Here is a 14601-nt window from a genome sequence, read left to right as displayed (position 1 = left end):
CACGGTACAGACATGGGTCTGGCGCAGTTAGGGCCTAACCCCCCAGAGATATTTCGTCCACACGACCCACGGAAAACCCTGCCCTCAGGATGCCCACAAGCACTAACCTGAGCATGGGTGTTTTGGAGACTGGGAACCACCCCATCCGGGCTGCTTGGCACACATTGCCTGCACACAAGTGGGGCTTAATTACAAACACTCGTGTGCTGCTGATGGGGAGCTAAGGCATTGTTCTCGGCTAGGAGGAGATGCGTGTCTGCATGGGAGCAGCCTCTCCCTCCCTCTGATTCAATCTGACATGACCAGAAGCAGGGTTTCACTCACATCCTGGCACAGATGTTCACTGCCAACTTGTCACTCCATGTGTGCCCCCTTCCAAGGGCGAGAAAAACAGAGTGCCCGGAATGCTGGACCCAGACCTGCGTGGAGAGGGAGGCATGGTCTGAATTAGAGTTGCCTCAACTAGAGGGGCCGAAAGACCTCCAGGAGTGGTGTCTATAGGGGTACCCCCAAAGCTTCACACATAGAGTGTATAGCGGGGGAGAGACCAACGTGACTCCCATTTGGGTTCCAGAGGTCTAACAATGAGCAAAACTGACCTCATGGAGTTTATGTTTTAGGATGGGTTGGGCGCATATTAAGTAGAGATACAGTTTTGATGAAGAGAATAATCAGGGTGACATGAAGGAGAAGAAGGCTGGCACTCAGGATGGCAGCCCTCAGGATGTGCCATTTAGACTTGCCAGCATGATGAGAGGCAGCTGACCGTGCAGGGGCGCGGGAGAGGAGTTCCCACAGAGACGGAGTTCAAAGGCAGAAGAGCGTGCACCAGCGTGGTGTATTTCCCCGGAGTCTCAAGTCCCACCTGCCGTCCATCCGATCTACTGACTGTCATGCAGGGGCGATGTGACACAGTGGAGAAGGTATGGGCCGTGGGTCACACGGGTGGGCTTCACTTACTACGTCTATCACCAGCTTTTTGCGTGACCTTGGGCAAGCTAATTCTTAGAGTCTCATTGGTCTCATCTCTAAAATGGGAACAATATCCTCTTCCTTGCAGAGTGGGGAGGAATGTGAGACACATCATCGAGCCCCATGCCTCGTACATAAAATATGCCAAATACATGAAGTTTGTCCACAGAACTGCACGATACCCATGTATGCTCGTTGTATATGCATTCACAGGGACTAGGCGTGCGCGTGTGCCTGATGTCTTCTGAGTAGATATGCTCACACATCCTTGCAGCTGACTTCCTCTTGAACCACAGATTCAACTAGGATTTATGAAGGAAACAAGGCAAAGGAAACAAACATTCATTAAAATCTGATCATTTCTTGTTTTCTGCTTAATGCTGTTTTCCTGAGCCATCTGGGAACAATTTATTGAAAACCATAATTGTGCATTAAATATTGCGATTTGTTCCAGACTCCGTGTATGGAGCAAACCATGTAGAGATTGATTGTATAGTCAGCACGTCAGGCGGCCCTGCAGCTTTTGTTACTGAGACATGTTTCATGGTCTCCACGGTCCCCTCCCGTCTTTCAGGATCCCATCAGAAAAATAAATGCTGGTTTCAATAAACACTGTGCTGGAGAAAACAAACAGCTCCAGTGAGGGCATCTCTGTGTTCTGTGACAATGAAGGCAGCTCGGGATGAGGTCTGCTGAGAAAGGCATTTCCCCCTGATTCGGGTTGAGGGTCACGGGGACCCCCAAGAATGCTGCAGCTCCTTCCTGGGGAGGGAGAAGCATTGTCTATATGGCATGGGCATTTAGCCCCGAATTCCAACCTGCCATGAGGACGGGCCCTACCTAGGATGGCTCGGCTTCCGCAGCGCTGGTGACCGTCCCGCCCGCTCTGAGCAGTCCCCCAGCAGGGGTCCGCGGAAGAGAAGGTGGGATGCAGGCTGGCGGGGCTGTGGGAGTGTGGGTTTCTGGCCTGGGTGGAGGGACCGGATTGCTGTCGGCCGCGTGGCCGGGGTTCAGCAGAAGAAAACTATTTTCTCAGCCCTGAACTAGGATTCAAGTATAAACAAAAATAAGTAGCCGCTGTTGAGAACCTGGATAAAAACGGGCCGGGGGGTGGGAAGTAGGCGAAACTCCGGGGAGATGCGAACACGTGAAGGAAACGAATAGCAGCTGTGAATGATATCGTGATTTAATGCAACTTGAGAGAGTTTCGTACCCCCGTTTTCCACATGGGGATGCCAGCGTCTTGAGGGTTTAAGGAACTTGCTCAGTTCCCACCGACAAGGCTTGGGGTGGGACTCAAGCCCGAGTGCTTGGTTCCGCGCTGGGGCATCTCAGACACTGCAGGGTGCACAGGGTCTCTGGGGCCCCTGCTCTCTCTTGCACCCCCCTGCCCTTCTGTGCTGCCACCCCCTGTGTGAGGGGCTCCTGGTGATGTCACCAGAGCCTCCCTGAGGGCAGCTCAGCCCAGAGCCCTGGACACGGGCAGAGCGCGTGAGTGCGGAGCGGCCCGGACCAGAGCAAACGGAGCAACGAGCCCAGCGCCAGCAGCCCTTCCTGTGTTTCTGTCTTGCGTCACTCGGCCCAGGCAAGCCCTTCCCATGAAGCAGCTCTATCCCCCCAGAACGGCTGAGCATTTCCTTTCTTCTTTGTTTTCTTTCCTCCCCTCTCCCATCCCACCCCCACCCCCACCCCGTTTGTCGTGGGACCTACTCCCAGCGAGCGGGACCGCGGGACGAGTAGGTGCAGAAGAACAGCCATGGGAACTGGCGCTTCTCCGGGTTCCTGTCCACCGCCTGCCACTGTTGTCAGCGTGACCTCCGGCCCACAAGCCCCAGGACAAGGCGAAGCAGCACTGCAGTGTCTGTGACCTTCCTGTAGGGAGGACGGGAGCATCAGGGGCCCGCGTGGGCAGCACGGTCAGCCCGGCCTGTGCTTGGCAAGCGTTGGCGAGGGCAGCCCGAGGTGGCTCCTGCTGCTCACTGTCAAGGTCCGAGAAGGCCTCAGCGATGAGGGAACACAGACCCTGGGGACAGAGGAAACCGGCCCAGGAAGGAGCTGCCAGCTGGCTGGGCGGGAGCGGACAGTGGGACGAGGAAGCCGGGGTGGCAGCATTGTTCCTGCTGCACACGCTGGCCCAGGGCACCGACCACCCGGTGAGGGATCAGAGAGGGATCAGCCGTCTGGATGACCGAGGCAGGCCCAGGGCGATCACGGTCCCTGGGGCCCTGCCTGCCGGACGCGCCTCGGGGCTCGCGGGATTGCACGCGGGCCAGGTGGGCAGACGGATTTCTGCCCCACTGAACCTCAAACAGGTGGAAATACTGCTCCACAGCAGGACCTGGTCCTGCCTCGGGCTCATGGAGCTGTGTGTTCCTAGAGGGATCTTCGGATGGCATATCAAAAAGTAAGAGTACGTGTCTCACTTTTGCTAAATACATATGTTTACCACGGATTTAACTATTTATATGGACACATGTGGGCACAGAAGGCACTCCAGAATGTAATAAAAGTAATAAAGTAATAAACCACAGAGTTAAAAAATTATATCTGGTGGTAGTTTTTTCCCTTTATGTTTCAAACATTTTCTGTAATCATCCCAAGAAGCAAATGCCACAGTTAAAACAAACTATCAGGAACAGGATACTACACTGAAAAATATTGTAAGTGTGCCGAGACAACTTTTTGAGGGTGTAGCGTGCTGGTGAACCCCGTGAGTTTCAGGCCTGCCCCCCTCCCCTGCTGACTGTGTCCACCCGCGCATGACCTTTAAATTACCCCATGCCTCAGTTTCCCCAACTGGAAAGTGGAAATCATAATAGCATCTCCCTGACAAGGTTGCTGTAACACTGAAGAAGTCAGTTTTGATACCGATGAAATGTATTGTTAATGCTTTCAATCTACTCACTGGCATATTTATAATTCATTACATTTTAAACATCACATTTTTCAACCACATACCCAGCACATTTAAATAATTAGGTCCACACTAATGGAGAAGAAGAAAAAGAGGTGGTAAGAGGGTTCATGACACTTCTGTTACTCACAAACAGAGCACGTGGCCCAGCTGTGACACAGACGAGAACCTCGAAGTCAGAAGCTGCTGCTGGATGGTGGACCTGGCCAGGGAATGGATCCTGCCCATCTGGAGAGGGAAGTCGGTGGCACGGCAGGCCCGTGGGGGCTGCTGGGGTCATTCGAGGCTGCGAGCTTGGCTGGCTGGCCTGGCTCACATCCCCAGGCTGGTGTCCCATGAAGTCACAGGGGCTGGAGGCTGAGCCCTGCCCTCCCAGGCTGACATTCCATCTCCTCCCCCATTTTTAGCCCAGCTAAATCCGTGGTGAGGCTCTGTGGGAGAGAGCAAGTCCCAGGGGTCATCAGGAGAAAGCTTTTCTGCAGCTTTGCTCAGGCTGATTGTTTGCCCCTTCCCAAGCCACAGTATGGGCACCTAGGGATGGTTGATTTAGCAAATAAAAAAGAGGGTGCCCAGGTGAAATTGAGTGTCAGATACACAACAAATTCTTTCTTAGTCTAAGTACAGCACATGCAGTATGTGGGCTGTGTGTATCCTAAGATTATCGGTTGCTTCTCTGAAATTCAATTTTAACTGGGTGTCCTATATTTGAGCTGGCAGCCGTGGCATACCACAGGGCTATGGGGTTAGAAGGGGAAGGGAAAAAAATATCACTTAGAGAGATAATTGAAGGCAAGTGTCAGCAAATTATAGCCCGTGGGCCAAATCCAGCCCATCCCTTGTTTTTATAAATAAAGTTTTATTGGGATGCAGCCACTCCCATTTGTTTACAAGTTGTCTATGGCCGCTTTCTCGCTGCAATGACAGCATTGATTAACTGCTTCCAGAAAGCCCAAAATATGTACTGTCTGCCTTCAACAGAAAATGTGTGCTGAACCCAGATTTAGGGCATCGGTGGGAGGAAGTGAGGACAGCCACAGAGAGCCAGGCCTGTTCCAGACACTGTGTCAGGCCTGCAATTATCCCACCCACTTCTCAACCTCATCCTTTCCAAAACAGAAGGACCAAGGCTCAGGTCAGTGTTCTAGGACTCAAGGTCTTTAGGACTCAAGACACAGGGCAATTTTAAGGGCAAAATCTCAGAGAACTAGCTTCTGGATGCGTCCAGCTGAGGACATCAGAAGGCCCTCCCTCTGCCTCTGGACAGCATGACCTCAGGTCTCTGGTCACCACGAGACCAGGCTTTATTCTTCGAAGCTCCTTTCCAGATTGCTTGTGACCTCCCATGGCAGCCTCAGCCCGAGAGTAAGGACATTCAGGACCAGTGTGACATATTTTACCTCTCTGTCTGTCCTGTGCACTGACCTTGAGAGAGAAGGAGAATATAAAGCAGGCATCCAGGACTCCCAGGCCAGGGGCCACGGGCAGGACAGCTGACGCCGGCAAGTGGGGTGGGTGCATTGGGCAGACTGGCTCACTGTCCAAGGCAATCATGTGGCCTGTGAGTGAGCAGGATTGTCTTCAGGGCCCAAATCCCAAGCATTTACCTCCTCCCCAAGGTGAGGGCCAAACAATGAACAGCCCCTGGAGTGAACATTGTGGGGAAGAAAGCTTAAGTGTAAGACAGGGCCTTGGCAATCTGGCCTCTGAATCCAGTTCTGGAGAAATAGCCACCAGTTATAGTGGGCAGACCGCCTCCAAGTGCCCACGTCCCGGGAGGTTCCTCGAGGTTGGCGTGCAAGAGCCAGATTACTGAGACAAAGGGCGTCAGATGCATCGCCTGCCCAGAGACCTGTGTTCATTTAGGGCACCACCCCCAGCAAGGTCTGGGTCTGTTTCTCTTCACCCTAAGGGTCATGAATATTATCGTTCCTCCTTCTCTGACTGAAAGGCAATACAAATATGACCTGGGGAAAGCAAAGTGAATCTGCGCCCATCTCGTATCCCCAGGAGGCCTTCTGTAGCTGGTTCTTCCATCAAGGCTCACTGTCCATGTGGTGGAGATGCTTTGGTCTCAAAGGGATGCATGGAGGTAAAGGGACAGATAGTTTAAAAAGGCAGGGAGAAGAGTAAGCAAATGACAACAAAAAGCAGGTGAGCCCATGAATGTAGATTCCCTGCCTTAAATACACGAAATCCCACCCACGACATCTTATTTGAGACAGAGTGACTAAAAATGGCCAGCCAGCTTCCTGTTTGTTACCTGTCCGTCCTTCCCTGCATGTCCGGTGTCCTAGCCAGAGGTCACCTGAGGGGATTTGTTAGCTCTGGGTGGCCACGGGCGGGTCCTACATGAGCCCAGAGACTCAGCCTCTGCTTCTTCTCTTCAGTTTAATGCTTCCACGTCTGCCATTTATAACCTGTGGAGGGAGGGATTCACTCACTCACTCTCTCGTTCCTTCATTTCCTTTGATCATGTATGTAGTTCCTTATGATGTCTGATGTCTCATACTGTTGGATTTAGTCCATTTCTCTAGGACTAAATGGCTTTTAAAACCTTTTCAGAATCCCAGTACGTTGAACAGATAAGAGCTAGGTGATAACATTCAGGCAGAACCAACTTATGATTTATGCATTTATGTATGTATGTCCATCTTTGGGAATCTCTGTAGCTTCCAGAACTCTTGAGCTCCTGGCAATCTGTGAAGGCACAGCTGGAAATCCCCCTACCTCCTACCTCTCTCCCCTGATCCCCTATCCTCACCCCCTCTTAACTACTCTCTCAGGGTGGTGGGAGCGTGTCCTGATTATTTCAGGAGAATATCTAGACCTAAGCCTGGGGATACAGCCCCTAGGGACATTTGGTTGGTTTTAACAAAATTCAGCTGAATTTCCCAGCATCCACAGGTATAAAATGTGGACTGTTGGGTTATCAATCCCCACCCTCACCTTCATTTTCATTGATGAAAGACTTGAATAAATAGGAGACTTTGCTGTCTAGCTGAACCACACTGGCTCCTCCTGGACCCTGGGACCTTCAGACTGGCGTCCAAGGTAGTTCTCTGGGGGAGAGCCCAGCAGCGTGGGAGACTAGTACCAGGAGCCCCTATGGGCAAAGTTGGTAAACATCCCAGCTCCATAGATGTTTTATTCTTTCCTGAAACCAAGAATGGTGATAGGATCTTAGAGAGGAAGGTCCTCTTTCTCATGAATCTCATGAGGGCTCACCCACCTTCCCCCTGAATGCTTGTTTATGTCAACAGCCCCAAACTGGGTTGTATTGAACCCATATCCACCTCCCTGTTACCACAGAGCCTAAATCTGTAGGTGTAGGAACTTAGCCCAAAGTCTGCCCCACCTGTCTGCCCATCAAGTATTTGAAGATGGCTCTCTTGTTCTCCTGAAGTCTCTTTTCCCCCACATTTTCACCTGCTCTTTCTATTGTTTCTCATGAATCATGGGTTTGGGGCCTTTCCTGGAGATGCCCTTTGTATACCTTCTAGCCTGCCAGTGTCCTTCTTAAGGTTTGGTGTTCTTAGCTATTCCTGGCTCTTAGAATTTGCACTTTCTGGGGTGGAACTGGGGTGACCATGCCCTTTGACCTGGACGCTGTGCTCACATCATGATGGAATTTTTAACAAGTACAATGTAGACCTAACTCAGGAACTTTGCAGTCAACCCAAATCACAGAAAAATCTAAGAATTTTCACATACATGTTTCTTCAAGTCCTATCTTTCTTATTATATACATGTTTAGATGTATTTCTGAACCTATAATTACTTCTAAATGATCACTATTAAATTTCTTCCTGTATATTTAGTCTTGTTCTAGTTATCATTTATTTATAGACCTTATCTTGGCCACAGCCGTGAGTTGAATTATGTCCCCCCAAAACATATCTTCAAGTCCTAACCTCTTGTTTCAGTGAATGTGACTTTATTCAGAAATAGAATCTTTGGAGATATAATTAAATTAAGATGAGGTGGCATTGGAATATTGTAGGCTTCAATCTAATCACTGGTACTCTTCTAAGAAGAGGAAAACTTGGGCGCCTGGGTGGCTCAGTTGGTTAAGCAACTGCCTTCGGCTCAGGTCATGATCCTGGAGTCCCGGGATCGAGTCCTGCATCGGGCTCCCTGCTCAGCGGGGAGTTTGCTTCTCCCTCTGACCCTCCCCCCTCTCATGTATTCTCTCTCATTCTCGCTCTCTCAAATAAATAAATAAATCTTAAAAAAAATTTTTTAGAAGAGGAAAACTTGACACAGAGACATAGACACAGGGAAATGCTATACATTGATGGAGGCAGAGATTGATGTGATATAATTGCAAGCCAAGGATAATGGCAACCACCAGAAGCTAAGCAGAGGCAAGGAAAGATCCTCCTCACAGTCTTCAGAATTAGTGTGGCCCTTCCAACAGCTTTGATTTTGGATTTTTGGCCTCCAGAACTGTGAGGCAACACACTTCTGTTTTAAGGCCCCCAGTTCCCAGCACACTGTTACGGCAGCCCCAGGAGACTCTACGGCATCCAGCTCCCTCCTGGCTTTGTGCCCTCTACCAACTTCACAAAATTCCATGCTTCTTCACACGGACTTCTCTGGGTTGATCAACATGGAAGCTCTTCTTGACAGGCTGGAGCCCACTGGAGCTGGTCTGACACTGCCAAACTGGCAGTTAGCATGGGGACCAACAGCTTGGTCTTCTGTCCTCCACTAAGAAGAGTGAAGCTCCTCATGTGTGTTGACAGTTACTCATTCATGCCTTCCAGGTAATGACATGTGAAGGCCACAGCGGCCAGGTGATGGACGCACTGAGTTCAATGTCACCTTCCAATGTTCCAACTCTGTGAATGGCCCTGTAGAGATCCCAGGGGCGGGAAGATTACTCTGAGATGCGTTGTGGAAAAGACCAAAAACAAAACCACGTTTCTTGACACAACAGGTATTCGAAACACAACAACAAAAGACAATACATCAGTGCGAATCATGCCATGTGAAGTTTACAAACTCAGTGAAGCAGTACCCTCCAAACGATGGAATGATAGATAGGTATTCTGCAGTCATATTCTGGAGGCAGAGTGGAAGGGTGGGCTGAGCTACACACATGGGGAGTACCCGTCCTCTGTCCTTTCACTTAGAAAGTGTCATGAACTTGAACTATGCGTAGTTTCTGTGCACTGGTGTGTAACATGGAGTGAAGGTGTGCTCTGTGGAAACGGTCCCCCCCAGATGTGCCTTAAAATGCGGTTTCCGTGAGTTTGGGAAATACCACATATTATGTTCTCCTCCTGGAGATTCATAATTCACACTGCGGCATTAAGAGCTACAAAAAATGCTGCAGTAAATAAACCTATTTAAACTGTGTTTAATCTGTGATTTATAAGCTTGTTTGCACACAGGGCTCTTTTGTTATTTAATACCTATTGCCGTCCTATAGAATTACCACTCTAACGGATATTTCTTGGGAAATTCGGTGGCAGAATTTTCTCATGCATTAAGACCGTCTTCTTTGTTTCCAGAGTGCTCACTTTCTGGAGGGCAGCTAAGGTTGCAGACGGCCTTGATCACTGTGGGACCATGTATGAGAGTGCCAGCCAACGTCCCTTTGTAATTTTGTTAGTACAAAGAGATTAATAGAACCAGAGATCAGTTATAAAACTATCATTAAAAAATTTATCAGCCTTAATGGTTTTTAAAGAAAGAAACATGAGTTTGAGTTGATATTAAAATCCCGGAAGTTTGAATTCCTTTTGCAAAATAATTCATTCAGCAATCTCTGCCGAATTTCTTCACGGTGGGCTACAGTGGAGTGCAGGATTCTGAGAGCGCCCACCTGCCCCACCGCCCTCTGCCACATGCTGACTTCATGGGCAGATGGAGACGCTCACTACGCTTGTCTGGGGATACCTGTCTGTGGTAACCGCTACTTCTCGTTCTTCCTGGATCTGCTCAGACCTCATCCTGGTATGGAGCTGTTGGTCATCGCCTGCTCAGAGGGAAACAGGTGCTGATTTTTCAGTATTGCTCGTTCTTTCTCCACTAGAGGGTGTGTATATGGCAGGGGGTGCTGGCGTGTTACGGGTCTGATGGGGAGGCCCACCTTGCTGATTTATCAGATACGGCTGTGTATGTCTTCGTCTGTGCTCTCAGTGTGTCAGTCAAGGGAATGTCAGGGCTGCCCCAGGCTTGCATGCACAAAAGCGAGTTTCAAAAGCAGGAAGCCTTGAATTATGAACTGAGGTCCAAGGAAAGAAGAGAAAAGGAGGGGCTCCAGAAATGGGGGATGGTGAACCTGAGCAAAGTCTGGCAAGATCTTGAGATGGGAACCAATGCACAGTGGAAATCTGGTGGGCTGTCCCTCTCACCCAGCCACGCTGGAGACACAGGGAAGGCTGACGATGGTGGGAATGATGCCCACCTTAGAGTCTCAACCCACTTCTTCTTATATCCTGTGGGAGTCTCTCAACCTTAGTCATCCCTGGTCTATCACTCAAGACATAGCTACGTATCAGACAATAACCCGTGTTGGTGAGGATGTGGGGAAACCAGCATGCCATATACAGGTGGTGGGAAGTAAAATGGTGCAGCCAGTTTGAAAACAGTCTGGCGGTTCCTCAAACGATTAAACTCAGAGTTACCGTACAAACCCACCGATTCCACTCTTGAGTATTTACCCAAAGGACATGAAAACAAATGTCCATACAGATATTTGTGCATTTGTTCTATAGCAAGATTACCCATGCCGGCCAAAGGTAGAAAAAAACAAACGTCCATTAGGTGATAATGCATGAACAAAATGTGGTCTATCTGTATAAGGGCGTATTATTCATCCATGAAAAGGAATGAAGTGTGGACACCTGTTAAGCTCAGATGAGCCCTGAAAACATGTGGATTGAAGTAGTCAATGACAAAACCCCACAGATTACATGAGTCCATTTGTACGAAATGTCCAGAATAGGCAAATCTATCAAGAAAGAAAGTAAATTGGTGGTTGTTTAGGGCTGGGGGCAAAAGAGGATAGGGTATTGATTGCTGAAGGCTACACGATTTCTTTTTGAGGTGAAGGAATTGTTCTAAAATTAACTGTGGTGATGTTTGCACATACCTGTGACTATGCTAAAAAAAAAACCAAACACTGAATTGTACACTTTAAATGGGTGGATCGTATGGTATGTGACTCTCAGTAAAGCTGTTTTCCTAAACAAACAAAAACACACCCGTCCACAGAATGCCCTCGAAGGGCCAGAATACATCAGGCGCAGGGGCTGCAAAGGAGGACTTCAAGACAGCAGCCCTTAAGGGAATCTAAGTCTGAGCTGTAGGGCAAATATCTTACCACATACTTTAATCACATTCCTTGACTCTGAAATAATAAAAAATGTCTGCGTGAAAGTAGGTGAGGGTGTTATTTTGAACTCCAGTGTGTTCTTTTGGCAGGATGTAATGGTCACTTGGTGAAGGGTTGGAAAACAAGTGAAATCGAATCCCAGCAAATGCACACAAAGCCCAGGGCTCGGAGTGGACCCTGGACTCTGGCATGAGCAACAGGACCCCTGGTGCAGGGCAGCTCCTGGGACATCCCCAAGTCAGGGCTCAGCTTCATCAGACGGGGATGCAGTGGGCACCTCCGCTTTCATGCCCCTGGCCATGAGGGTTGAATGTGTGGCGACACAGAGTTTTCTGGGGGGACAGTTCTCCAGGCTGCTGAGCCTGCTACTGTGGAAAAGGATGAGGCTGGCAGGGATGACACCCAGGCAGGGCTTGACCATCAGCCCCTTGGGGAGCCAGGCTCTCCTTTCTGAGGGGCCAAGTAGAGATTCCTCTCTTCTGTAATAGATCCAACACTGCCACCCCCAACCTTCCTGACATGTAAACTTCTCCACCCTTGATGTCTGTACCACACCTTTGCACTCTTCCCCACCATCTTTTCATGCCAAAGGACATGTTTTATCTCCTTCCAAGAAATGTAGACTCTTCAAGGGTATGGCTTTTACTTTTTGGGGGTTCCCCAGAGCATGCAGTATGGGATAGAGAGAAGAGCATGTGCTTATAACTATCTATAATAAATATTTGCAGAGGATGCTAATGGTTTTTATTTGTCCTTTCAAACTACATTTTGTGTTTTTACTAATCTTTAATTAAAAAGAAATTCAGACATGGAATATATTTGAAGGCAGGGCCAGTTCCCAAACTGTCGGTACTTGAAAATGTTACAATTCCTCTCTGCTTCCCCTGAACCAAATGTTAGCTCTTGTGTTTCTTGCCTGGTTGGATTTTATGTTTGTTTGTTTTTCTTTCCAGTTTTATGTCATCTTACATTCCACGTTATTGGTATAGCTAATGGAGTCATCGAATGCTGTTCTTTGAGTACCAAGATGTCACCAGTAACTGACTGCCCGTAAAACATGCACTATGTGCTGTTTCTCTGACTGGAAGGATATATTTTACTAATTCATCACTAAGTAAGGTTCCTCAGGTCAACAGGTGAGAGAAGGAATGGATGAATGGATGGGCAGATGGATGGGTGGATATTAGATGGATGGATGAGTGGATGGATGAACAGATACATGGACAGGTGGGTGGGTGGATGGATAGATGAATGGATGGGTATGGGGGTGGATGGATAGGTAGGCAGGTGGGTGGATGAATGGGTGGGTGGATAGATGAATTGGTAGATGGATGGGTGGGCAGAGGGCAAGTCTTACAGCTACAGGGGATATTAGCTTACATGCCTCTGTCCAAGGGAAATCATGTTATCTAGTAACAATTGTGTGGACTGTGGAGTATGACTGTCTTGGTTTAAACCCCAGCTTTGCTGCAGCTTTGCTATGGCTCTTTGGTAAAGGACTTACTGTCTCTGAGAATTCATTTATCTTATCTGTAAGTTCGGCATAATAGCATTTACCTCCTGTCCTTCCCACAGGAACCTCAGGACGTAATCAGCGCAGTTTCTGCTACATTAGCAAGTACTCAAACGTGATAGCTGTTACTGTTTCTACAACTGTTATTTGCAGTTGAGTGAGGATTTGTCCAAGGAAGTTTGAGGGGATTACCTGAGTCTCACACAGCCAGTGAGATCATGAGAAACGAGGTCTCTCTGATTCTCAGGCAGTGCCTTTCCATTCTAAAATGGTGGCTTTCCGGGCAAGAATATTCAATGGCCAAGAACCAAGGAAAAAAACCAGAGCTCCATGTGGCTAGCCAAGATGATGGTAAGGATGCACCCATATATCTAAGGTCTGTAATAATTGTCTTCATTTGTTTAACAGATATTTATCAAGTGTTACCATGTTCTAAGCATTGTTCCAGGTGTTAGGGATTCAACAGTGCGGAGAAAATGAAAATAAAACCATACAAAATCCCTTTCTTCATGGAGCTTATGTCCCAGTGGTGTTGGGGGTATAAAATAAACAAAATAAGCAAGTAAGATATGTAAAGTGTTGAATCATGCTAAAAGCTAAGGAGAAAAACAGAGGTAAGAAGGAAGTGTTTCTGTGTGTGTGTGTGTGTGTGTGTGTGATTTTAGACATGGCGGCCATAGAAGAGGAAGTGATGGAGCGAGCCATGGGAAGATCTCTAGGAAGAGCATTTCAGGGAGAAGGAAGAGCAAATTCAAGTGCCTAGAAAGTGGGGTTGAGAGCAGAAATCAGTGTGGCTGGAGAAAAGTGGGAGGAGAGCAGTAGGAAAGGGTGAGGGGCTGACAGAGGAGTTGATGATTTCTGGAAAAAGTTTGGCTTTTTCTTGGAGTGAGGTGGGGAGCCATTGGAGGGGTTTAGGTTTTAGCAGGAGATTTGACCTCTATTATTGTTACTATGAATTTAATCTTTTGTTGTGTGTTAGCATTCTTTCCTCTCTCCCTTCCTTTTGAAATCCCTTTGAGGTAAGGGACTATTTGGAAACCGAAGACCATAAAAGGGATTTGATCCAAGTCACCCTGACCTGTAGGAAAGATGTCAAATCCATTTAGTTTGATTGTGACTAGAATCAGCCTGGTGCTGGCTCCTGAGCCTGCCCACCCAGCCCCACACCCCACCCCAGCCCAGGCTGCTAAGCAGAGGGAGGTGTTACCCGAGGCCCTACTTCCCTCCCCGTCAGGCCTGGGAGTTCCCCCTGAGGCACTGTTCAGTGATCACCTGGATAGGTGGGTGAGGGGACAGAGGGGTGGACACAGCTGGGAGGACGGTTGGGCTGGGGTGACCCCAGGTAGTCTAACTGTCCAGAGCTTTCACTCTTCTCCTACAGAACGGTAATTCCATTTGCAAAGCTGCCCGCCGCTCCGTACAGAGCGTGTGCCCACCTGCACAACCTCTGATGGGGTGAAGCTGCTGGAACCTGGCCCCCTCGAGGTACCCCTCAAGCCTCTTGCCACCGAGAGGGGGCTTCACCCTCCATGTGATTTTATAGTGCATTTTTCTTGCCTTGCGGCTGTGAAGACAGAGGGTTAGGCTCACCTGCACCAGCTAGTGTTCGAACCGCTCTGGGCCGTGTCGTGAAGCAAGGACGCTGCACGGCTGGTGTCCTCGTCCCAGACTGCACACTTCCTCCGCATAAAATGGCCAAGCAGTGGCTCCCCTATGTTGATACTGCCCCTCCTCTCCCTCTGCTTAAATGACTGATACATACTTTTGCTTTTCCCCTTTTCTGAGTCATCTTGTTTAATGAGTTTTGGAGGCAACATTTGGTTGGATTTATTGTACAACCAAAAATATGTTCTCTGA

The 14601-nt window shown here is 48.7% G+C and overlaps 1 long non-coding RNA gene across 1 annotated transcript; it reads left to right on the top strand.

Moving 5' to 3' along the window:
* Positions 1 to 10900: 10900 nt before the first annotated feature.
* Positions 10901 to 13086, top strand: LOC118011908. The gene is made up of 3 exons (XR_004679560.1): positions 10901 to 11864; positions 12185 to 12367; positions 12807 to 13086. It is a non-coding gene; the product is annotated as an uncharacterized LOC118011908 (long non-coding RNA).
* Positions 13087 to 14601: the final 1515 nt, after the last annotated feature.

Source organism: Mirounga leonina, unplaced genomic scaffold (genome assembly GCF_011800145.1).
Source record: "Mirounga leonina isolate KUSES-001 unplaced genomic scaffold, KU_Mleo_1.0 Mir_151, whole genome shotgun sequence".
NCBI classification, from domain to species: domain Eukaryota; kingdom Metazoa; phylum Chordata; class Mammalia; order Carnivora; family Phocidae; genus Mirounga; species Mirounga leonina.
This window is presented reverse-complemented; position numbering and strand designations above follow the sequence as displayed.